Source organism: Lycium barbarum, chromosome 8 (genome assembly GCF_019175385.1).
Source record: "Lycium barbarum isolate Lr01 chromosome 8, ASM1917538v2, whole genome shotgun sequence".
NCBI lineage: Eukaryota > Viridiplantae > Streptophyta > Magnoliopsida > Solanales > Solanaceae > Lycium > Lycium barbarum.
Genome location: NC_083344.1, coordinates 70839502 through 70864947, shown reverse-complemented (window position 1 = coordinate 70864947; position 25446 = coordinate 70839502). Strand labels below are relative to the sequence as shown.

At 40.9% G+C, this 25446-nt stretch overlaps 1 long non-coding RNA gene across 2 annotated transcripts; it reads left to right on the top strand.

Moving 5' to 3' along the window:
- The first annotated feature begins 1713 nt into the window (after window positions 1–1713).
- Window positions 1714–22075, top strand: LOC132605097 (uncharacterized). Of its 2 annotated transcripts, none has more exons than XR_009569029.1 (3): window positions 1714–2487; window positions 20449–20499; window positions 21657–22075. It is a non-coding gene; the product is annotated as an uncharacterized LOC132605097 (long non-coding RNA). The 2 variants fall into 2 exon arrangements; XR_009569030.1 differs by lacking the exons at window positions 20449–20499; window positions 21657–22075 and adding exons at window positions 7781–7839; window positions 8002–8258.
- The last annotated feature ends 3371 nt before the right edge of the window (window positions 22076–25446 follow it).

The window sequence follows — 25446 nt, the reverse complement described above, 5'->3', positions numbered from 1 at the left end:
TTACATTTACTTAAGGTTATCATGAACTTGTCTAGAACCCTATTTTTGGGTAAAACTTCGTATAATCATGGAAGAACGTGACGTGGGAAAGAACAATGATGTTTCAACATGTAGATAGAACCCTACATACCTGTAACACTCCAAAACTTTTATAAAATTCTGAACTTTGAGAAGAAGCCCAAAAGCCTTAGAGCCCGTTTGGATTAGCTGAAAAAAAAGTGGCTTTTAAGCATAAATGCTTAAAGTACTTTTTAAGTGTTGAAAATTATTTCATAAATAAGTAGTTAAGTGTTTGGATAAAAGTGTTGAAGCTCAAATAAAATTGTTGATGTGTTTGGTACACAAGTGTTGTTAAGCACTTTTTTTAGTAGTGAGGGTAATATTAGAATTCGAAGAAAATATAATGGATAAAAGAGTAAAATTGTTGTCAAACAACACTTTTTTTAGTAGTGAGGGTAATATTTGAATTAGAAGAAAATATAAGGGATAAAAGAGTAAAATCGCTGTCAAACCAAAATAGCTTTTAAGCCAAAAACAAAAAGTTGGAGTTCCCAACTTATTGTTTTTGGCTTATTTTAAGCACTTTTTAACTTATTTTAAGCATTTTGCTGTTTTACCAAACACCCAAAAAAGTTTAAAATGGCTTATAAGATATTTTGACCAGCTTATAAGCTAATCCAAACGGGCTCTTAGTCTTGAATATTTGTGATGGGTTATCTTGAAAACCCTTCAATAAGGAATTCTCATTTAGAAATCATTGATATAGGTTAGAATTCACTTGAAAGACTTGAAATAGGCTTACCTTAGTGTATCGTGACGGTGGGAGAAAAAGAACTTCGTGCTAGGGCTTGGGAATATGAAAAGTGGGATTAAAAACTAAACACCCACGTATTTAAAGTTTTACTGAAGCGGGAAGAAGTACGGGCACAATGTACGGCTCGTACATTATTGTACGTCCCGTACATTATGGACATACCTCGTATGTCAATTTCCAGAAGCTACGATTTTTAGTCTGTGAGGTACGTGATGAAAAGTATGGCCCGTACATTAAAGTACGGCCTGTATATATTGTACGTCTTAAAAGTACGGCCCGTATAATTTGCCCGTACCTGGAATTGTCAAATTCTAGTGACTTCTGATTTTCCCATATGAGGTACATTCAAGAAGTACGTCCCTTACATAAATGTATGGCCGGTACATTTTGACGTAGACGTACTTTTATCGTTCTGAGGAAAATTTTCTAATCCCAATACTTCTGTCATGGTTTCTAAGTCTCGAATCATGAACGTAACTTAGTTAGGAGATACAAGGTGTTACAATATCTCCCCCTTGGGATCATTCGTCCTCGTATGATGGGTCATGGTTAAGAATATGGCTGGATATGGCTGTAGACACGTAATTTTGACCCTCCCTGGTGTTTCACCTTATAGTGTTTAAATATTTCTTTTAATATTTTATTTTTTGATGGGTCGATATTATTCTATTTTTATTTTAGTAGGCTTATTTATGAGAATAAAAAGCAAAAGGTATTTACTATTTTTAGAGTATAAGTTTTCTGTTCAAGAAAATGAAAAATTACAAAAATATGTTTTTTTGTAGAATTTAATTTTGTTTAGCTAGTTATTTTCTTTTAAATAGTATATTTTTCTCTATCTAGGAGTATTTATTAAGTATTTCTAATTTTTACATTTAAATAAAAGATAAATAAAAAAAGATGCCAAAAAGGGAGAAAGGGGAAAATGGGATTATACCACCTCATCACAAAATGACAAAGGTTATAACAAATTTTATCACAAAAAAATGGGAGGGGACACGTGGTAGAGGGGGAGTATTATTGTTGGGGGTGGGACTCGCAAAAAAAATGAAAAAGAATAAAAATAAGCAATACACAGATGGGATAAACAGAATATCGATAGAGAAAGTGGGGACACGGAAAAGCAGAATAGAAAACGAAAAGGAATAGATAGAGAATACATAGAATAGAGATAGAGAGAGAAACGAAAAAAAAAAGAAAAAAAAAAAGGAAAAAAGATCATCTTCTTCATTGTTGTTACTCACCTGCAAACAAACCCACCACTACACCACCATCTTCTTCACCACCTCGCACCCATCGGAAACCTCCTCAACCACCATGACCCTTGTTCCCGTCTGAAAACCCAAAATGATTAAAAAAAACCATAACTCAACTTAAACCACCCATTTAACCACCGAAAAACCCCGCTGAAAAACCCCCATAAACACCCCAAACCCACACTGTGAAACCAGATATAAAACATCCCTGTTCCACCACCAAAATCATAGACCGACCACTATTTTTCCCGTCTCTGCTTTCGGTTTGGAATTCCGGGAAAGCTTAATATCGTGGTTGAAGATTGCTCGAGTCGATGTCTTCGATCGGCGGTCCTGTTCGTGGTTCAAAAAATTCAAAATTGCTTTCCTTGAATCAACTTGTGGTCGAGTAATTGAGGTTCTAATCGCACAGTGAAGGTCCAATTTCTATTTCTTTTCCTTTAATTTTTAGCTTAATCTGTGATTATCAGGTTTATTTGTTTTCGATGATTTTATGATTGGTTTACTGTCTAATATGCTGATCCAATAAATTAATTATTATTTCTTTGAGTTATTAAACAAATTGATCACGGGGGCGTTTAAGAAGTTGAATTCGGACTAGTTACAACTTAGGGGTAATTGCGTTTAAGACTCGTTATTAATTTCATGTTTAATTTCTCGATTCGCTAGTAATATTTTCTCAACGTTGGACATTTTGGGTAGGCAACTTTTAGGGTGCGGTGTATGAATTTTGAAGGTGAAAGGTTGTCCCTTTTGTTGAATTAATTTGATCCGGGGAATGCCCCGAGTACTTGTATTAAATTTCGGGGAATGCCCCAACGTACTTGTGATGTAGCTCGAAGTGGACATTGATCAAAAGTTAGTATATGATAGCTTAATTTAGTTTTCCTTTCATTTTCTTTTTGACATTTTTTAGAAAGGGGTAACCTCGAACCATTTGGTGTGTGCGCTTGCTTGTTTGTTTGAGTTTTTATTTTATTTTATTTATCTGATTGAGTTTTTATTTAACCCAATATGAGTTAATTAAAGCGACCGTGCTAAAACCATGGGACTCGAGGGATGACTCACACCATCCCCTCGGTCAACAGAATTCCTTAACCGGAATCTCTGTTGCTGATCAGTTTCTAGAGTCAAACTTGTTTTGAAAGGGATATTGATTTTACAGTGATTTGGCACACCAAAACTCGATGCCAGGTGGCGACTCTTTTTCTCAAAATAAAATCCCTTTTCGAAACACAATTTTTTGTCACGTTCGATTTGAAAACCCTTTTGAACTTAACATAATAAGTCATATTTTTGTGGGAAAAAAAGGATGTGACAGCTCTGGCGACTCTGCTGGGGACTTTTAGAATTCGAGCTTTTCAAAAAATGACTCGTATTGGCTTAGTTAGAAACTCTTGGGTGAATGTTTTGTTTGGTTAGTCATTTTTGCTTTATTTGCTATTTTCTTGAGTTTATTTGTTGCTCGCATTTTCATTGTCTGTTACCGCTTTATATCTGGCATCATTTGCATAACCCCCAATTCTTTTTGCAACAAGTTTCGGAGTACGTTGTAAGCGTACACGACCTTTTCGAGAGTCTTCCAAAATTTTAAGCAGGGGGCATTTCAAGCGTGGAGTAGGCGGAAAGCAAAGCAGCTGCTATGGACCACGTGCCCCCTCGAACAGCCTTGTTAGTGAGCCCCAGCCTAGGTCAGCCTTTAGGACACTATTATTTGCATCATATCATTTGGACCTATCAGGACTCGATCCTTGATATCGTGTTCCTTTGTAGGAGACTTGTCCCAAAGTAATGTCAAAACTGAGCCCGCGGCCCAAAAAGACATGAATCATCCTATGTGCTATTTGTTGAATTTTTAAGGTAAAATGAACATTTGGCGGACTGATTTGGGGAGGAGTGTTTGAAAAGAAAATGAGAAGATTAGAGAGTGTTAGTAGGTGTTGAAAAGGATTTCGCACCTTCAGGAGTCTTAGTGTCTTATTTTTTTTAAAAAAAAATTCCCTTTCTTTCAAAAAAACAAAAACAAAAACAAAAAAGAGAGATTTTCTTATTTCTATACATTTTTTAAAAAAAAACAATTCCAAAAAGATTTTACTTTGGTTACTTCTTAAAAAAAAAGTGTTTTGTTAGTTTAGTTTCTTTAGTACATGTCTTAGTCAAAAACCCAAAAAGATTTTATTTTTGTTTTATTTCATGTTTTTGAAAAAAAAAATAATAACAAAAGAAGAGAGCAATATCTGTTTTTTTTTTTTTGGAGTCAAGAGTCAATTTTTCAAAATGGCCTTAACAGTCTAATCGGCACGAACTACGCACACCTGATTCCCGTCCCTCGGGGCGACAATATGTAGGCAGCCCTTCTCGGATTCGATGATCTTAAAAAAAAAGAGTTTTGATCCTTATTAAAAATTAAAATAAAAGAGAGAGAGAGAGAGAGAGAGAGAGTCTTCTTCATCTTTATTCAAAAATTCAAAAAAAAAACGCATAAAAAGATTTTTCGTTTCGATAGTTGAGTTCCCTTTGGTCGGAATAAACGAGACTCTGCTGGAGACGGCTCGTAGACACACCGTAGGACAGAACTTCTCTGATACCACTTTTGTCAAGACCCGACTAGAGGGCCATGACGGGTACGCGGAGCTGACTACCGAGCACCACTCATTATGCTAATCATCATACCCCACCTAAACACATGTACTCTTCAAAGCAATATATAAATATACATAGGCCCTCACGGCTGCAAAAATGATATACAAGAATATACAATGAAGTTATCATGGGACATCTACTACCCACACATACGCATCTACGAGCCTCTACTAGAGTGCTAGACATACGGACGGGACAGGACCTCGTCGTGCCCAAATATGTGTACACAAAATAATATCTCAAAAATGGCACCTTCGGAATAATGGAGTGCTCCGGTAAATCTGTTGAGTAGCTCCTAGAAATCTGGGTCACCTCCCTGTCTACCTGTGGATATCAACACAGCGTCCAAAAATAAAAGGACGTCAGTATGAACATTGTACTGAGTATGTAAGGCATGAACAATAAAAACATATCGAAGAGATAAGGAAACATCAAGTAAGAAAACAACCTGTAGCTAAATGTCACTTAGACTGAATAATGCATGCTAACAAACATCATAAACATCATCATATCATGTACGCATATATAAGCTGCCCGACCATATAGGTACGGTGTGATCATCATTAGCCCGCGTCCAGGCCTCCCGCGTCCGGGGTAACCATCGCATGCCGCCCACTAGTGGTGTATGCTCATGGCCTTTAGACATGGTGTATATGTCGCTCGCCTGAGGGATGTCTGCCTGGCCATATAGGCACGGTGTAATCTCATTATCATATACTTGTCATAAGCATGCATTAGAACTCAAATACAAACTATAACTCTATCGGGGTGACGTAAGGTCGAGAACCCCCGATTCCATTGTGGAGTAATCATAGTCATCTTGCCTCACCTTGAAGGAACTAGCATTATAAGGTGAGTCTAGCAACAATGGATAACATCAAAGGATCATGTAAGGATCGTTAGCTTCATAGGAATATCATATCATGAGCTTTAGAATCTCTAGACTTTGCTCATCATCATCATTATCATATTCGTAACATATCTCTTAACTTTATCTCATGAGAAGCTCGTTATAAACATAGACTCATAGTTTCCGGAATATAAGAAAGTTATGGAAAGATAAGGAAGTCATAATACGAGGATCATGCCTTAGAAAAAGAAGGGACTAGCCTTACATACCTTGATTTCGCTCTAACTTTATCAATTAAATGCTTCCCTCCAATGTTCACAATTCTACATTCAAGAGAATTCGTACTAGAATTAGATAATCAGACGTATACTTTGGCTTAAGCTAAAGTTAACGAAAATTGGGCAGCATCTCCTTTGTTTCTACAACATTCTCCATATGATATAACAACTCCCAAACATCCATAACAACATTCATAATATCGTAATGTTACATCTCGAAAAAATCCTCCAATGTTGCCCAAGTGAATGGACCCATGAGGGGTACAAGTATCCGATATTTTCATGAGTAAGAAATAACATTTGACGACCCTAAGTGAGATTCCGAAGGTAATTGCAATAAGAGATAGGTTATGCTCCATAATGAATAATTATAGGTTCTGAAAATGTGGAAAGTTGCAGATCTGCACTTTGGCCAGTTGGTCGTAAAGTGAATTACGGACCGTAAAGTGGTATACGGTCCGTAAACTGCCATGTCGTATTTCGGCTTCCAAAACTTCAACTTTCTGCCAAATGATCAAATGGTTAAATACGACCTGAAATAAGGATCGTAAAGTGGTTTACGGCCCGTAATCCGTGATCCTAAATCACCATGTCTCAGCCTGAGTTTCTGGTTCTATTATGATTAAATACGACCACGAAGGACGGTCCGTAAACTGGAATACGGACCGTAAACCCAGTTTACGACCACTGTACTGTTTATTCCGGATCAGGTTTAAGTCATTAAACAAGGGATCCAAGTTTATTATCTCATTTCCACATTTCATCCCTTCTCTCTAAAAACATCTCTCTACATTTATTTCCACAAGTTTTCAAGGGTTTTTTGTGACCAACAACATAAACCAAGTGAATCAAGTGTAAGAAAACCCATTAAAATCATTCAAGTCAAGAAAACTCATCAAAGGGAAAATTAGGGTTTTTGCTCAAGTGGAGTATTTTGACCAAGGCTCGTTCCTACAACATCTAAGGTAATATTTATGGTATTTATATGTTGTTTAAGGTATTTGAGAGTTAAAATGCTTGGAAATTAGATGAGTATAGGAAAATGGGTCGTGAATGATGAATAGTGACGTTTTGAGAAATAGTTTGAATTGAATTGCGATTCTTGTGGTTAATGTAAACGATTAATGGCCATTGTTATGGTACTGTGAATGTATTGTTGACGTTTGGGAGTTGAATTACAATATGGAGGAATGTTGCTTAAATAAAGGAGATGTTGTCCGATTTTCTCTAGCTTTAGCCATGTGTGCTAGTTGTCGATTCTAATGATAGCATGATTTTAATGAAGGTAGACACATAAGCTTCGGAGGAGAACAAGCAAGTATAGAATAATTGATCGGAAAGGTATGTAAGGCTAACCCTTCTTTCATAAGGCATGGTTCTTTGACCAAACGTCTAAATCTTCTATAAGACTATGATTTCTTCAAATGACTTGATCTTTCGAGCTAGCAATCTCACGATCCTCGATACACTATGATTGTACTAGATCCCTTGTATGACGAGTACGCCTAGAAAGATAGACATGACGAATGACGATAATAGTGATAATGATTGTAATGATGATGAGAATAATATGATGCTAAAGGTGCCTACGGGCTATTGTATGTACGCGTGCCTATGAAGGGCTATAATAAGACCCCGAGCTTATGATGCCGGATAGAATACATGTATATGAATATGTATAGAGTATGTATATGATTATGAAACGCGCGTGCACTTCTGCAGAAGGTACGGATCACCGTGATGCCTTGGTAGGGCCAGGTATGTATGACCTTGAGACTTGGTTGGCCAAGTATGTATGAAACACCGAACCGTCGTGGTCGGGCATTCTATATTTGTATATATATACGCTATGTATATGACATCTATATGAGTACGAATATGTTATGTATATGAGATGTAAACGATATGAATGTGAGTAAGGATATGTAAATGGTTACAGGTACAGGTATGGAGCTATGTACACAAATACGCATTAGAAATGAAAAGTTCCTATGTAAGGTAAGTAAGTGCCTGTGACGATGATATTACTATTTCCCATCTTGTGCTAAATCTCATGATTGTTCATTATGAATCTATATCGATATTGATCATGCTTTACATACTCAGTACATTCTTCGTACTGACGTCCTTTTGTTTGTGGACGCTGCGTCATGCTCGCAGGTGCACAGGGAGATAGACTTGATCCTTAGCTACTTTATCAGAGATTACATAGCAGAGCTCCATTTCATTCGGAGCCGTAGCTTTTGGGTACTTATTCTTTTGTGTACATAATTATGGGCATAGCGGGGTCCTGTCTCGCTTATGTGATATGTTATACTATTCTTAGAGGCTCGTAGACATGTGTATGTGGTTGGATGTGTTTGGCCTTGTCGGCCTATATTTTGTATATATTTTGTTGGCCTCGTCGACCCATGTACATTGATGTGGCATAGATGCCTATGATGATATAAGAAATGTTATCGTCTAATGGGACTAGTATGATGGATGACTAGAATTCATGATTTGATTTATGGCTCACCTAGATGTTATGTGAAAGTATGTCAAGGGGGTGCCCGGGTGGGACAGCACCGGGTGCTCATCGCGGCCCCCTATTCTGGTCGTGGCAAAAGTGGTATCAGAGAAGTTCAGTCCTAAGGTGTGTCTACGAGCCGTGTCTAGTAGAGTCTTGGTTATAAGTGTGTTGCTCGCCACACTTATAAACAAGAAGCTGCGGACATTTTTAGGAATAAATGACCTTCTTTCTTCATAAGAATCGTGCGATAGAGCTATGGTGTAAGAAATTCTTGTTCCTAAATTGTGTGTTGTGTATTTCAGAGATGCCTAAAAAGAGAAAGGCTACAGCAGCCCAAAAGGGCAAGACGGTGGTAGAAAAGCGGGCTGAAAGAGCACCGCCACCAGTAGTAGAGGAAAATGAGTCTCAGAGTGCGGCTCAATCCCAGTCCTCCAAGACAGTGCCTATTACTGAGGAGCGTGAGGGAGCCTCAGCCCCAGCTCCAGCACCTCCAGCTCCTCCACCGGATGCCTCAGGCCAAGACGTAAAAGAGGCCATACATTTGCTTACTCAGTTGGTTGTGGCCCAGACTCGAAGGAAAAGTTCAGGGCAAGGTGATAGGGCTGTTAGTGCAAGGGCCCGTGACTTCATTACTTTGAACCCTCCAAAATTCTTTAGGTCCAAGCCAGAGGATGACCCTCAGGATTTCATTGATGGTATGTTGAGGACGCTTCGATTGATACATGCTTCAGACACCGAGTCGGTGGAGCCAGCGTCATATAGATTGAGAGATGTCTCGATCCAGTGGTATACGGTTTGGATGGCTTCACGGGGAGCCAATGTACCTCCCCCAGTATGGCAAGAGTTTGTTGATGCTTTTCTTCGACAATATATGCCTCTGGAAGTTCGGCGAGCTATAGCCGATAAGTTCTTAAATTTGAGGCAAGGTAGCATAAGTGCTCTAGAGTATAGTCTCCACTTTAACTCCTTGGCTAGGTATGCTTCAGTCATGGTAGCGGATATGGGTGACCGGGTACACCGATTTGTGAAAGGCCTAGGGCCACATTTGATGGATAGATGCTTGACTGCGTCCCTTCAGGACGGTATGGATATTGCACGCATTCAGGCCCACGCTCAGAACTTAGAAGAAAGTTTGCAACAGCAAAGAAGTGAACGTGAGCAAGATAGGGGACATAGAAAGAGGGCCAGATCTTCAGGTCCGATGAGTGAGTTTAGAGGTGGGCACGGGCAGCAGTTTCCCAGACATACAGGCTATTCTATGACTAGTGCACCTCCATGGTTTTCAGGTCAGAGATTTGTTAGATCTACTCATTCAGGGCCTAGTCAGAGTTATTCGGGGTCTCACTTTAGAGATGATTCGAGTCAGGCAAGACCACCCGCACCACGATGTTCTCAGTATGGGAAGTTGCATTGGGGCAGATGCCGGATGGGTTCAGATGTTTGCTATTCATGTGGTCAACCAGGCCATATTATGCGTGGTTGCCCCTCAGTTCATGGTAGAGGTAGGACCCAGCCATCAGGGTCGGTAGCCGGGTCTTCAACATCTGTACGCCCTATGGGGCCAGGTTCACATGCGCCAGTTGGCCATGGTAGAGGCAGAGGGAGAGCTCCCACTTCTAGCGGTCCTCAGCACCGTATTTATGCTTTGGCTGGACGCCAAGATCTTAAGTCTTCTCCTGACGTGGTCACCGGTATATTATCGGTATTCTCTCATGATGTATATGCTTTGATTGATCCGGGCTCCACATTTTCATATGTTACTCCATATATTGCGGGTCGATTTAGAGTCGAGCCGGAGTCGATCAAACCCTTTGAGGTGTCTACACCCGTGGGTGAATCGGTAATAGCTAGCCGAGTATATAGAGATTGTGTAGTTGTGATATGTGACCGCCGTACTATAGTTGACTTGCATGAACTAAAGATGGTAGATTTTGATGTCATTATGGGCATGGACTGGTTGGCTTGTTGTTATGCCAATGTTGATTGTAGAATGAAAATGGTTCATTTCCAATTTCCGGGAGAACCAGTTTTAGAATGGAAAGGGAATACGGCATCACCAAAAGGTAGGTTTATTTCCTATCTAAAGGCAAGGAAAATGATCAACAAAGGGTGCATTTATCATCTAGTGCGAGTTCAAGATATAGAAGCTGAGTCGCCAACTCTTCAGTCAGTTCCTGTAGTAAATGAATTCCTGGATGTGTTCCTGGAAGAGCTTCCAGGCCTTCCTCCCGAGCGGGAGATTGATTTTACTACTGATGTGTTGCCAGACACTAAGCTTATATCTATCCCTCCTTATAGAATGGCACTTTCAGAACTGAAGGAGTTGAAGGAGCAATTGAAAGACTTGCTTGAGAAAGGCTTCATTAGGCCTAGTTCGTCCCCGTGGGGAGCGCCCGTATCGTTTGTCCGAAAGAAAGATGGCTCTTTGAGAATGTGCACTGATTATCGGCAATTGAATAGAGTGACGATTAAGAACAAATATCCTCTTCCGAGGATTGATGACTTATTTGATCAGTTACAAGGTGCCAAGTGGTTTTCAAAGATAGATTTGAGGTCCGGGTATCACCAAGTGAGAGTTAGGGAGAAAGATATCCCTAAGACAGCCTTTAGGACAAGATGTGGTCATTTTGAGTTCCGGGTAATGTCATTGGGCTAACCAATGCACCAGCGGTGTTTATGGATTTGATGAACAATGTGTTCAGGCCCTTTCTAGATTTGTTCGTGATTGTATTCATCGACGATATCTTGGTGTATTCTAGATCCGAGGCAGAGTATACGGATCATTTGCGTATTGTCCTTGGAGTTCATCGAACTCGAGAGTTGTTTGCAAAATTCTCCAAGTGTGAGTTTTGGCTGAACTCAGTGGCATTCCTGGGGCATATTGTTGCAGCCGATGGTATTCGAGTGGATAGTCAAAAGATTGAGGCCGTGAAGACTTGGCCAAGGCCCACGACTCCTATGGAGGTTCGTAGCTTTCTGGGCTTAGCAGGATATTACCGAAGATTTGTTGAAGGTTTCTCTTCTATTCCAGCCCCACTCATAAAGTTGACCCAGAAATCAGCAAAGTTTCAATGGACAGATACTTGTGAACGTAGCTTTCAAGAGTTGAAAGATAGGTTGACTTCTGCCCCAGTCTTGACACTTCCAGAGGGATTGGAAGGATATGTTGTATATTGCGATTCTTCAGGCATTGGGCAAGGCTGTGTATTGATGCAACATGGTAAGGTGATTGCATATGCTTCAAGACAATTACGGAAACATAAACAGAACTATCCGACCCACGATCTAGAATTGGCCGCAGTGGTTTATGCTTTAAAGACATGGAGACATTATCTATATGGTGTCCATGTGGATATATATACAGATCATAAGAGCCTTCAGTATATCTTCAAGCAGAAAGAGTTGAATTTGCGGCAACGACGATGGCTGGAATTGCTAAAAGATTATGACGTTGATATCTTGTATCACCCCGGAAAGGCGAATGTGGTGGCTGATGCTCTTAGTCGCAGATCTATGGGAATTTTATGTGATGTATGACAAGAAAAGAGAGAAATGACTCGTGAGCTCCAACAATTAGCTAGTCTAGGAGTCCGAGTGATGGATTCGGGTAGCCGGGGAACTACCATTCAGAATTCGACAGTTTCGTCGCTAGTGGCGGAAGTGAAAGCACGACAATATGAGGATTCCATGCTAATGCAATACAGAGATTCACTTCCTCAGAAAGAGGAGTCATTATTTGATATTTCAGGAGACGGAGTTCTCCGATGTCGAGGCAGATTATGTGTTCCTGACGTGGCAGGTCTACGCCACCAGATTTTGAGAGAAGCTCATTATTCCCGTTATTCTATCCACCCCGGAGCGACGAAAATGTATCATGATCTTAAGTATATATATTGGTGGAATGGAATGAAGAAAGATATAGCAGAACTGTCAACAAGTGAAAATATAACAATAAAAGCCGGGCGGATTGTTGCAAGCTATCGAAATCCCAACTTGGAAGTGGGAAGTGATTAACATGGATTTTATTGCAGGCTTGCCCCGTTCTCGACGCAAGTATGATTCAATATGGGTGATTGTTGATAGACTCACAAAGTCAGCTCATTTCTTACCCGTCAGAACGACATATGTGGCAGAAGATTATGCAAGGCTTTATGTTAAGGAGATAGTGAGACTTCATGGTGTTCCAGTATCGATTATCTCCGATAGAGGGACTCAGTTTACAACTAAATTTTGGGAGTCTTTCCAAGAGGGTTTAGGGACCCAAGTAAGCCTTAGCACGGCATTTCATCCACAGACAGATGGACAAGCTGAACGTACTATTCAGACTCTTGAATATATGTTACGGGCATGTATGATAGATTTTGGAGGTAGCTGGGACGATCATTTGCCACTATTTGAATTTTCTTACAATAATAGTTATCATTCTAGCATTCAAATGGCACCATATGAGGCTTTATATAGGCGAAAGTGTAGATCCCCAATCGGGTGGTTTAAAACTGGAGAAGCTAAATTGATAGGACCAGACTTGGTCCAGCAAGCCAAAGAGAAAGTTAAGCTCATACAGGATCGATTATTGGAAGCTCAAAGTCGTCAAAAGTCCTGACGACTTTTGATCCTGACGTCCGGCTAGAGCATAACTACGGGGCTGGGTGCCGGAGTCTGTCCTACGAGGCGCACAGACAAGGAAGAACCAGCTGCTGACCCTGTGGGCTGAATCCCAACTCTACTATTCACCGATAGACAATCTCGCATCATATGCCCAACCTGACCACAGGCACAATAAGCATTTGAACCTCGGCGACACTAACCAGAATGTAATCTACCGCACTGGCTACATCGTGACACTGGTGGTCGCCGCTGGCTAAGATCACCTCTAAACTGAAGACCTAAGGCTCTCGAACTCTGACCCGAACCTAAATTAATAGGGCGATCAAATCTTCTGCCCATGAACTGAGAAGGTGCACTAGTTACGGACTGGCCCGAATATTCAAAATATTGTTGCCGCTGACCCCCTCTATACTCACTACTAGCACCGGCAGATCTGGCCTTCTTGCTCTGCCCTCTATCAATGTCACGCTCACTCCTATGCGGATGCTGCTGCTCTTCTAAATTCTGGGCGTGAGCCTGAATACAAGAGATGTCCATCCCCTCCTGGAGTGAAACTGTCAAATAGTCTTTGAACAAATGTGGCCCCAAGACATTCACAAATATATGTACCCTATCTCCCATATCAGCAACCATAGTCGGAGCATACCTATCCAATGAATTAAAGTGAAGACTATACTCCCGAGCACTCATATTCCCTTGCTTTAGATTCAGAAATTTATCCGCTCTGGCCCTCTGAACCTCTGGTGGTAAATAGTGGCGGATGAAAGAATCTACGAATTCTTGCCAAACAGGGGGAGGTGCATTTTCCTTTCTTGAAGATATACAATTATTATACCATAGGACCGCTACATCCCGGAGTCTATAATATGCCAACTCCACAGATTCAGTATCGGAGGCATGGATGATTACCAACGTCCTCAGCATCTCATCAATAAAACCTTGCGGGTCTTCATTCGGCTTTGACCCAAAAATTTCTAGAGGATTTAAACTCATGAAATCACGGGCTCTAGCACTAGTCGCCCTGTCACCTGGGCCCGTACTCTGCCGCTATGCCTGAGCGGCAACTAGTTGTGTCAATAGATGAATAGCTTCGGTCTCCACAGATTCAGTATCGGAGGCATGGCTGATTCTCAATGTCCTCAGCATCTCATCAATAAAACCTCGCGGGTCTTCATCCGGCTTTGAACCAAAAAACTCTAGAGGATTTAAACTCATGAAATCAAGGGCTCTAGCACTATTCGCCTGTCACCTGGGCCCGTACTCTACCGCTGTGCCTAAGCGGCAACTAGCTGTGTCAATAGATGAATAGCTTCGGTCATTTGTTGACCCGAAGTACCGGGTGGAGGAACTGGACGCATAGGGGCTGGAGCTGAAGCCTCCTCTTGTTCTTCTAGAATAGGCAGAGTGTGAGAGGTATTCGATAAAGCCTCATTATGAGATTCACCTCCTTCTATATTTGTTGGTGGCTCTCTTTCCATCCGCCTTTCTGTCGTAGTCCTGCCTTCTGGGCGGCTGTAACTTTTCTCTTTACCGGCATCGCTGAAATCATAACACATAATTAGGGATTAGAAAATCTTATAACATGGCTCTATGGCACGATCTAATAAAAAGAAGAATGGTCATTTTTCCTAAATGCCCCGCAGCTTCTTGTTTATAAGTGTGGCGCACTTCTCACCCATAAATGAGACTCTGCTGGAGACGACTCATAGACACACCGTAGGACATAACTGCTCTTATACCACTTTTGTCACGACCCGACTAGGGGGCCATGACGGGTACCCAGAGCAGACTACCGAGCACCACTCATTATGCTAATCATCATACCCCACCTGAACACATGTACTCTTCAAAGCAATATATAAATATACATAGGCCCTCAAAAATGATATACAAAAATATACAATGAAGTCATCACGGGAAATGTACTAGCCACACATACGCATCTACCAGCCTCTACTAGAGTGCTAGATATAAGGACGGGACAGGACCCCGTCGTGCCCAAATATGTGTACACAAAATAATATCTCAAAAATGGTACCTCCGGAATAAAGGAGTGCTCCTGTAAATCTGCTAAGTAACTCCTAAGAATCTGGGCCACCTCCCTGTCTACCAGTGGGCATGAACTCAGCGTCCAAAAAGAAAAGGACGTCAATACAAACATTCTACTTAGTATGTAAGGAATGAACAATAATAACATGTCGAAGCGATAAGGAAACATCAAGTAAGAAAACAACCTGTAGCTGAATGTCACTTAGACTGAATAATGCATTCTAACTGACATCATAAACATCATCATATCATGTATGCAAATATAAGCTGCCCGACCATATAGGTACAGTGTGATCATCATTAGCCCGCGTCTAGGCCTCCCGCGTCCGGGGTAACCACCTCATGCCGCCCACTAGTGGTGTCTGTCCATGCCCTCTATACATGGTGTATGTGCTGCCCACCTTAGCGGTGTCGTCCCGGCCATATAGGCGCGATGTAATCTAATTGTCATATACTCGTCATAAGCATGCATTAGTACTCAAATACAAACTATAACTCTATCGGGGTGACATAAGGTCGAGAACCCCCGATTCCATTATGGAGTAATCATAATCATCATGCCTCACCTTGAAGGAACTAGCATTATAAGGTGAGTCTAGCAACAATGGATAACATCAAAGGATCATATAAGGATGGTTAGCTTCGTAGGAATATCATATCATGAGCTTTAGAATCTCTAGACTTAGGCTCATCATCATCATTATCATATTCGTAACATATCTCTTAACTTTATCTCATGAGAAGCTCTTTATAAACATAGACTCATAGTTTCCAGAATATAAGAAAGTTATGGAAAGTTAAGGAAGTCATATTGCGAGGATCATGCCTTAGAAAAATAAGGGACTAGCCTTACATACCTTGATGTCACTCTAACTTTATCAATTTAATGCTTCCCTCCAATGTTCACAATTTTACATTCAAGAGAATTCGTATTAGAATTAGATAATCGGAATTATACTTAGGCTTAAGCTAAAGTTAACAAAAAGTGGGCAGCATCTCCTTTGTTGCTAAAACTTTCTCCATATGATATAAAAACTCCCAAACATCCATAACAACTTTCATAATATCGTAATGGACAACTTCTTCAAGTTCAACTGTTACACCACGGAAAATTTCCCGTTCATGCACAGTGAATAGACTGACGAAGGGCACAACGCATACGATGTTTTGATAAGAAAGAAATAACATTGGATGACCCTAAGTAAGATATCAAAGACATTCGTAGTACGAGGAGAAAGTTTTCCAAGAGAGGGCAAGGCATGTGATGTGTATCGGAAAGGATTGACGAGCAGCATGTTAATGATGATTAAACAGCGTCTTGGAGAAGAATTATAACGTCCTTAGATTGTTAATGAGGTGATAAACAAGTGTCAATAAGGTTCCATAAGGATTGGAGATCACACCAAGTGACGAGAACAAGATCAGAGAGAAGATGAGTTATACGGTCGATTATACGGTCCGTATAATGGTCTGCAGAATTGTCACAGTGAAGTCCCTCATTGGTGAAATCATACGGTCACTTATACGGACCGTATAAAGTTATACGGCCCGTATAATGCTCACAGAGGCAAGATGTTGAAGAGGTCATTTTACGGTCACTTATACGGACCGTATAAAGTTATACGGCCCGTATAATGTGTTGTATAATGAACACAGAAGCGAGAATTTCACGGGGTAATTTCACGGTCAGTTATACGGACCGTATAAGTGTCCGTATAATTATGTTAGGACAGATTTTAAGCTTTTAAATAAGAGACCCAAGTTCATTATTTTCATTTCCATTTCTCCTCCACGACTCAAGAGTTCTCTAGAACCTTCCAAACGCTTCATATACAGGAATCCAAGAGAAATTAAGGATCAACTTCATCAAACCAAGGAAATCAAGTGCAAGAAACTCGTTAAAGCTCATCCAAGTCAAGGAATATCAATGGAAGTGAACTAGGGTTTTGGTGCAAGAGAAGTATTTCAACTCAAGGCTTATTTCTACACTATCAAAGGTAAGTTTTATGGTATTTACATGTTATTTAAGGTATTGAAAAGTTGAAACACTTGGATTGTAGAAGGAGATAGAAAATGGGTCATGAATGTGTGAATAGTGACATTTTCGGTAGTAGTTTGGAGTGAATCATGAATATTGAGATGTGGTGATTATAAGTAATCTATAAATGATATTAAGGACATGGTATAAGCATTATATGTGAGAAAACGTACTAGTATACTATGACCATGAATATGGATGAATTGAAATGGAATTATGAAATGAGGTAATGTAGATGAATAAAGAATGTTGGTTATGGTATTGTGAATGTTATTATAAATGTTTGGGAGTTGATATACAATATGGGGAAAGTAGTAGAAACAAAGGAAATGCCGCCCAATTTTCTCTAGCTTTAGTAATCACATTCATATAATCGATTAGCTAATGTTAATGCGAATTCTCTTGAAGAAAGAAACGTGGGCATTGAAGGAGAACAATCAAGCGATGGAATTGTTAAATGAAAGAGGTATGTAAGGCTAGTCCCTTTCTTTCTGAGGAATGACTCTTATGGTATGAATCCTCCTATCTTTCCATGGTTTTCCCACATATCGGTAATTATGAGTCTACGAATATAAAGAGCTTCATACATGATAAAGAAAAGAGATACGTTACGAGCATGACAATACCGATGATGAATCTAAGTCTAGAAGTCCTAAAGCTCATGATATGATATTCCTACAAAGATAATGATCCTTATATGATTCCTATGATATTGTTTCCCCTACCTCTCCATAAAAAGCTTCTTATGAGATAAAGATGAGAAATATGTCATGAATACGATAATAATGATGATAAGTTTAATCCTAGAGATTCTAAAGCAAGATATGATGTCTAGGAAACTAATGATCCTATTTACGATCCCTTGATGTTGTTCATGGTGTACACTCACCTTAAAATGTTAGTTCCTTCAAGGTGAGATATAATGCATATGATCACTCCATAATGTAATCGGGGGTTCTCGACCTTATGTCACCCCAATATTGTCACAGATTGTCTATAAGCTCTAATATATGCCCTACGACAAATGTTCCGGAAGAACTACGAGTCTATGTTCATAGAGGATTTCATATGCGATAAAGGTACAAAATATGCCATAGATACGATAGTGGTAATGATGAGCCTAAGTTTAGAGATTATAAGGTCTATCATACGGTATTTGATGAAGTTCATGCTACGAATATGATATGATTTTCATAGATTTTCTTTAAATTCAAATGCATGCTCTATGAAAGGTTATGATAAGCTTATGAGATGTATGTTTAATGATGAATGTATGACGATGCTAAGTTTACGACAAGGTTATGATATGCCTATGATATGTATGATAATGATAAGTTTATGTTGACTATATGACGACGACGATAATAGTTATAACGATAATGATGACGATGATAATAATGCTAAGTCTATGATATGATCACGATGATACGATTCCACCGTACCTAAATGGCCGTACATGTCACCGCTAAGGCGGGCTGCTTGTTATTCCACCGTGCCTAAATGGTCGGACACGTCCCCACTAAGGCGGGTTGCTTACAATTCCACCGCGCCTAGAAGGCCGGACATGATCACCACTACTGGGTGCCATATGATGGTTACCCGGACGCGGGTTAACGATGATGATTTATATGACACAATGATGAATGCGCTATAATGATACATGCACTATGATTATATATATGATATATGTATGAAAAGACTGGAAGATATGTATATGATATTGTCGAGCCACTACGGGGCCGAATACGGATAATGTTTAATGTGTATGAGCAGATAAGGTATTATGATATATGTATGATACGATGATTTATGCGCTATGATGATACATGTACTGCGATCATATATGATATAGGCATGAAAGGTATCCTCCCTTAAAAGTTACGCAGGTTATATCTGTATCTTATGTCTTATGATTTCTCTATTATGTTCATTTCCTTCATGCCTTACATACTCAGTACAATATTCGTGCTGACGTCTGTTTTCTTTGGACGATGTGTTTGTTACATCCGGTATTTTTGCATATTCGAAAAATTGGAGATAGCTTGGCTTGTAATGAATGAAGCCATAATTGGACCTTACTTGGTATGAATGTGTTGGCTATGAAATTATTGGTGTGAAATACGGAGGAAGGCCAAGGGCAAAAATTGGAATTTCGGAAATTAGCCTAGGGAATTTTAAATTAGCCATAAGTAATTGGGCTTGGGGAATCAAAAAAAAAAAAAAGAAAGAGAAGGCCCAAATATGCAAATGGTGGCTGGCCATGGTAATTAAAATGGTCCAAGCCCACAATAAATTTAACTCATGTATTAATAAGAAGATGATCCATAATTCTTTCCTTTTCAAGAAGTTTCAAGAACATAAAATTGTGAGGAAAAAGAAAGAAGGCCTACGGCCAAAAAGCGAAAGAGAAAAGAAAAGAAAAAAAATTCTTGGAGTTAAATCCTTGGTTCAAAAATCCATTTCTTGTGGGATTAGTACTAAGTGCAAGATTCTCTACAACTTGGTACAATTATTTTGGAAAGAAACTATCTTTGGTAGCAAGGAGAATTTGTTGGTAAAAAGGTAAGAATCTTATGTTCTTTTCATGTTATGAAGCTTTGTTTATGTTGTGGAATGTAGGAATGGGTAGAAACTATGGAAATATGGAAGTTTGTATGGTATTGGTATGTATGCATATGTATGGCCGTGTGTGTGCATAATTGTGTGGTTGAGATGTGTTGAATTTTGCATTGTATCCTAGTTGTGATTATGATGGAATTTATAATGGAAGGTGAATTAAATCTTGTTAGTATGTTAAGTGTGTTATTGTGAAGTGAATGAAAAACAATAATGGTTTTTGTTATCATGGAAGAATGGTTGTTAAGTTGTTGTAGGAAATTATGCAAATTTATTGTCACTTATGTAAAAATGGAAATGAAAGTATTAAGAGGCAAATTATGGTTGTCATTGATGAAGTTGAAAGATAGAAATATATCATGAACATGTTTGCTAAAAGATTGGAATTTGTGGGTGAATTATGCTTTTGGTAGGAAACTTGTATATTGTGTATACTTTATGTATATTAGGTGAAAACGATAGGATATGCCTTTAAATCATGTTGTAGTGATCTTGATGAGTGATGAATATGAAAATAATAAGTTTGGTTTGGAAGTGTAAGGTCGGAATGAAAGATGTTACGTTATGACGGAAAGATGGCAAATTGTGCCATATTATGAGTTTTGAGATACTTGGTGTCATTATGGATATTGTTGTTGGGTTGCGTTGATTGTTTGGCTGTGTTTAACTTTTGGGGATGTTATATGTATAAAGGAAATGCTGCCGAAATTTCGGTGGCAAATATGTAATGAATTTGGAGTCTTAAGTCTTGAATTTAACAATTGGTAAACATGACCATTTGTAGATTCTGGACGAAATTGGAAGTGAAGCTAAGCGAGCATAAGGCGCAATTGAGGTATGTAAAGCCTACCCCTTCATTCTTAGGCATGTTCTGAACATAATAGGCTCGGCCGCGAGCCTTAGTTACGACTCCGTTCCTCGGAATTCGAGATGGAAATCCGCTCCAATTCCTTCAGTAAGATTGAATCACTTTCCTTATAACTTGTCCCCAAAGTGAACTTTTGTATGCAATCTTCCCAAACGGAGTCGGAATAATTCCAAATGACTATGGATGACCTCATAAGGTCTATTATCAGTAATTTACGCATGTCGCCTCGAGTTGGTCCGAGGTGGGCCCACGGAGCCCCGATACCTATTGTATGACCTAAATTTTCTTATTTCTGTCCGTTTTTCACAAGCAACATCTGAACTATTATTCTGATCAAGATATGACTACTGTTTATATAAATCTTGCAAAATGGTTTTGACATCTGAAAAATCTGATTCTAGTTATAATCTGTCATGCCTTCCCAAGTAGGATATAGACGCGTATTATGAACGCTATCCGAATACTCTGATTTGACTCTCCATTTGGCCTACTTCAGTTTGATTGAGTTGGTATAACGATCTGTATGTATGTGGTTTCTCATTAATCTGTTCGTGGATATCTCAAAGCTTCCTTTCACCGGATCCCGGGCCGGTTTATATCGTGCGGATGGGCCGCCGAGTCCCTTGTCGGGGGCCGGGTCCCATGTATGAATTCCGAAGTATGATGTGTCCGGTTCCGGGGTACTGTGGTATATGTCCATCCCCGGCTACCGTGAATATGTTACGAAGTATGATGTGTCCGGTTTCCCGGCGTGTGATCTTTCCCCGGGGTTACCGTGGTTATGATATGATGTGTTATGTGACGGAGATGTTCGAAGATATGAAATCTTCTGAAATAGGATATGTTGTGGCGCCAAAGACAGGAGTGGCGACCACGTTCCTGTGCCCTGTTATGATTCTGTCTGTCCGTATAGATTCTGATTCTGTCTGTCCATATGGATTGTGATTCTGCCCGTCCGTCTGGACCATGATCCTGTCCGTCCGTTTGATTTATGGTTCTGTCCGCTATATTTCTGTGCTTCCGGTTCAGACTATGATTATGTTTGTTATGTTTCTGCTTTACATACTCGGTACATTTTTCGTACTGACTCCCGGTTCTTCGGGGGCTGCGTTACATGCCCACAGGTACAGACGCACCTGAAGATACGCCGCCAGTCTAGGGCTCAGATTCTGCTATTTTGAAGAGCTCCTTTGGTCCGGAGCGTGTACTTTTGGTATATATCTTCTGTCTTCTGTATATTCTGTATGTATGGCAACTCCGGGTACGGCGGGGCCCTGTCCCGTCATATGACTCTGTCGGTCTGTTTAGAGGTTTGTGCACATGTTTGTGGGTTAAGGTCTTTCTGTACGGATGTGTGTATATGTTGTGTTTGGGGCGATCCCATTCGCCGCGGCGGCCGGTCCGCATATGTTTATATGTTGCTTTGTTGGCCGGTGTGGCCTTTGTTGGTATTTTCTGTGAGCAGGGTTATTTTGGATAGTCTGTAAAACAAAGGAAACTCTGCCAAAAATTTTCTGGAAATTATTTAAATTTGAAATATAGCCTTGACGGCTTCTGCTTTATACTTGAATGCGTTTGATAACAGTTGAGATAGCATTGGATAGATGTGTTTGGGTGCCCAGATCGGGTAGTAGTCACGGCCTACGGGGTTGGGTCGTGACAGAAGTGGTATCAGAGCGGTTAGTCCTCAGTATGTCTACAGGCCGTGTCTAGTGGAGTCTTGTTTATCGGTGTGTTGTGCACCACATCTATAAACAGGAGGCTACAGGGCATCTAGGATGTTACCCCTCTTTGAATCTTAGATCGTGCGATAGAACTGTATTAGTAGGATCATCCCCTCCTGACAATTTGTTATGTTTTCAGCGATGCCTCCGAACAAGGCAACAGCTGCCCAGAAGGGCAAAGTGGGGGTGGAGGTAGGAGAAACCAGCCGGGCCCAGAGAGTTACCAGGGCCAGTGTGCGGTTAGCGCGTGAGGATGAGCCCCTGTCAGCTGACTCTGTTACACCGCCCTTATCAGAGGAGATTGGAGCAGCAGCAGCTGCTGATCAGAGGGAGGCTCCACCGCGAGCTCCCAGGGTTCCAGTGCCCGAGCCTCCAGCTCCACAGCCAGGGGCGGAGGACAGGGCTATGCGAGATGCGGTTCAGTTATTGACCACACTGATGACGGAGCAGGCTCGTAGGCATGGATTTGGGGGTGGTCGTTCGGACAGGTATGAAAGCTCCAGGGCTCATGAGTTCTTGACATGTAATCCTCCAGAATTCTCCGGGACAAAACCCGAAGAGGACCCCCAGGAGTTTATTAGAAAGATGGAGAGCACGATACGGTTGATTAAGGCGTCGCCGACTGAGTCCGTTGAATTGGCCTCGTATCGGTTATATGAGGTAGCGGCGAACTGGTATGAGTCCTGGCAGCTATCCAGGGGTGACGATGCTACCCCAGCAGTATGGGCCGAGTTTACTAAGGCCTTTCTTGATCATTTTCTACCTCCAGAGCTACGGAGAGCCAGGGTTGATCGATTCTTGCATCTGAAATAGAACGGTAGAAGTGTTTGAGAGTATAGCCTAGAGTTTGACTCATTGGCTAGGTATGCACCCGCTATAGTAGCCGAGATGGCCGATAGGGTGCACCGGTATGTGATGGGGCTAGACCCTTATTTGATCGATGGTTGCTTGGCGATGGCTTCTCAGCCAGGGATGCATGTTGCCCGGGTGCAGGCATACGCCCAGGGAATGGAGGACCGGCGTAGGGAACGTCGGCCTGATAGGGGCCATGACGGGAGCCGGCCTAAGAGAGCCAGATCGGCCGGGTACTCAGGGGGATTTCAGAGTGAGTTTTCTCAGCGGCAGGGTAACAGGTATTCGTCCCAGCCAGCATACAGTACGCCCCCACAGTTCTCGAGACAGAACTCCATGGCTTCGAGTTCGCAAGTAAATAGGAGTTTCAATCAGATGGGGCCATCCATACCTCGGTGTCCTTATTGCAGGAGGCGTCACCCTGGTGAGTGTTATCGTGCCACTGGTGCTTGCTTTTCTTGTGGCCAACAAGGCCATACGATGAGAAAGTGTCCGTATAGGGGTGGTCCAGGTTGTTCAGCCCAGCTTACCGGGTCAGTTGCTGGCTCGTTTTCTCTTTCGGCAGTCATACGCCCCACAGGGCGAGGAGCACCAGCACCAGCGAGTCGTAGCCGAGGTCGAGGTGCAGCTTCTGGTTACAGCGGTCCTTCGAACCGCGTATTTTCTTTGACCGGCCGGCAGGACCCAGGAGCGTCTTCAAGTGCACACCCAGGTATGTTAGTGATCTTTTCTTGAGGGATATGTGTATGAATGGGTCTATCCTTTATCATATTATGTGATTTTCTTCTTCTAGGTATTAGTAAGAGTAAGGTAATTGTCAACTTGATATATATTGAAGATTCAGAGAGACAACATGATAATTGTATGGTTTAGCCCGGGGTGGGACCCGCTACGAGAACTTTTCGAAAATTTACTAAGATCCCGATCTGCCCTAAATTAACTGACAAAGGTCGTGCGGGGCAGTCGACGCAATTATATTAGCATTAACGCATCCAAGTGCATGAAAGTTTCGAGGTTAAGCGTGCTAAGGCCAGAGCAATTCTGGGATGGGTGACCCCCTGGGAAGTAATACAAAAATTTTCACAAGTGTAAGTATGATATATATAAATGTGGATATTAGAAAAGATGAAGGATAAGAGATGTGATTAAGCAGAATCTTTGAAAGAGTCGATAAGCGACACGTAAGACGATTTGTATGACAACTTGGCGAACAAGTTTATGAATGAGTGAACAGGTTTCGGTGAGATAATCGGTGATATAATTGTCGAGGTGAATAATGAGAGGTCGACAAGGGGAAATTTTCGTAAATCACTGGAGCCTTAATAGAAGTGGTCTGGTCCTAATCAAAATTCTGTTTGTTGCACTTCTACACCTCTGATTCTGATAAGGCTCGGTCCATTACGCCTCTGTACTTCTGAATCCGATTACGTTTCTGTCTGATACACCTTTGTCCGATTGACTCGGGATATGAATCTGTCTGATATAACTCTGTATGTCTTACTCTGATTACGAATCTGTCTGATACATCTCTGTACGTCTGACTCTGATCTCGGATCTGCCTGATACCCTCCCATACATCTGACTTTGACTACGAATCCGTCCGCCATAGTTTAGTACGTCTGCCTTCAATTGCGAATCCGTCCGATATGCTTCTATGCGCCCGATCCCAGTTGTGAATCTGATTGGTATGACACAGGGATACTATGATGGGGTAAGGAACCGAGGAGCGTAACAAGAAGGGATATGGATTATGATGTCTGAAAAGCTTGGAAGGAAAGGAAGAAGGGACATAACGTCCGTGAAAGAGCGAAAAGCATTCATTTGTTACCAGAATATAGTTCATGGCCCAGCGATTATATGGGATATGAGAAAACACGTTATGAGAGCATATGAGTCAGTAATGTGAAGAATTACTCCGCCATATTGGTAAGGAGTCCGTATCGAAAAGTCGACAAAGGACGATTATAGAAAGGACCCTCCCGAAATAGTATGACGCCCCATGAGGTCAATTTAACATTCGAGGACGAATTTTTTAAAGGGGGGGAGGATGTTACATCCGGTATTTTTGCATATTCGAAAAATTGGAGATAGCTTGGCTTGTAATGAATGAGGCCATAATTGGACCTTACTTGGTATGAATGTGTTGGCTATGAATTTATTGGTGTGAAATACGGAGGAAGGCCAAGGGCAAAAATTGGAATTTCGGAAATTAGCCTCGGGAATTTTAAATTAGCCATAAGTAATTGGGCTTGGGGAATCAAAAAAAAAAAAAAAGAGAAGGCCCAAATATGCAAAGGGTGGCCGGCCATGGTAATTAAAATGGCCCAAGCCCACAATA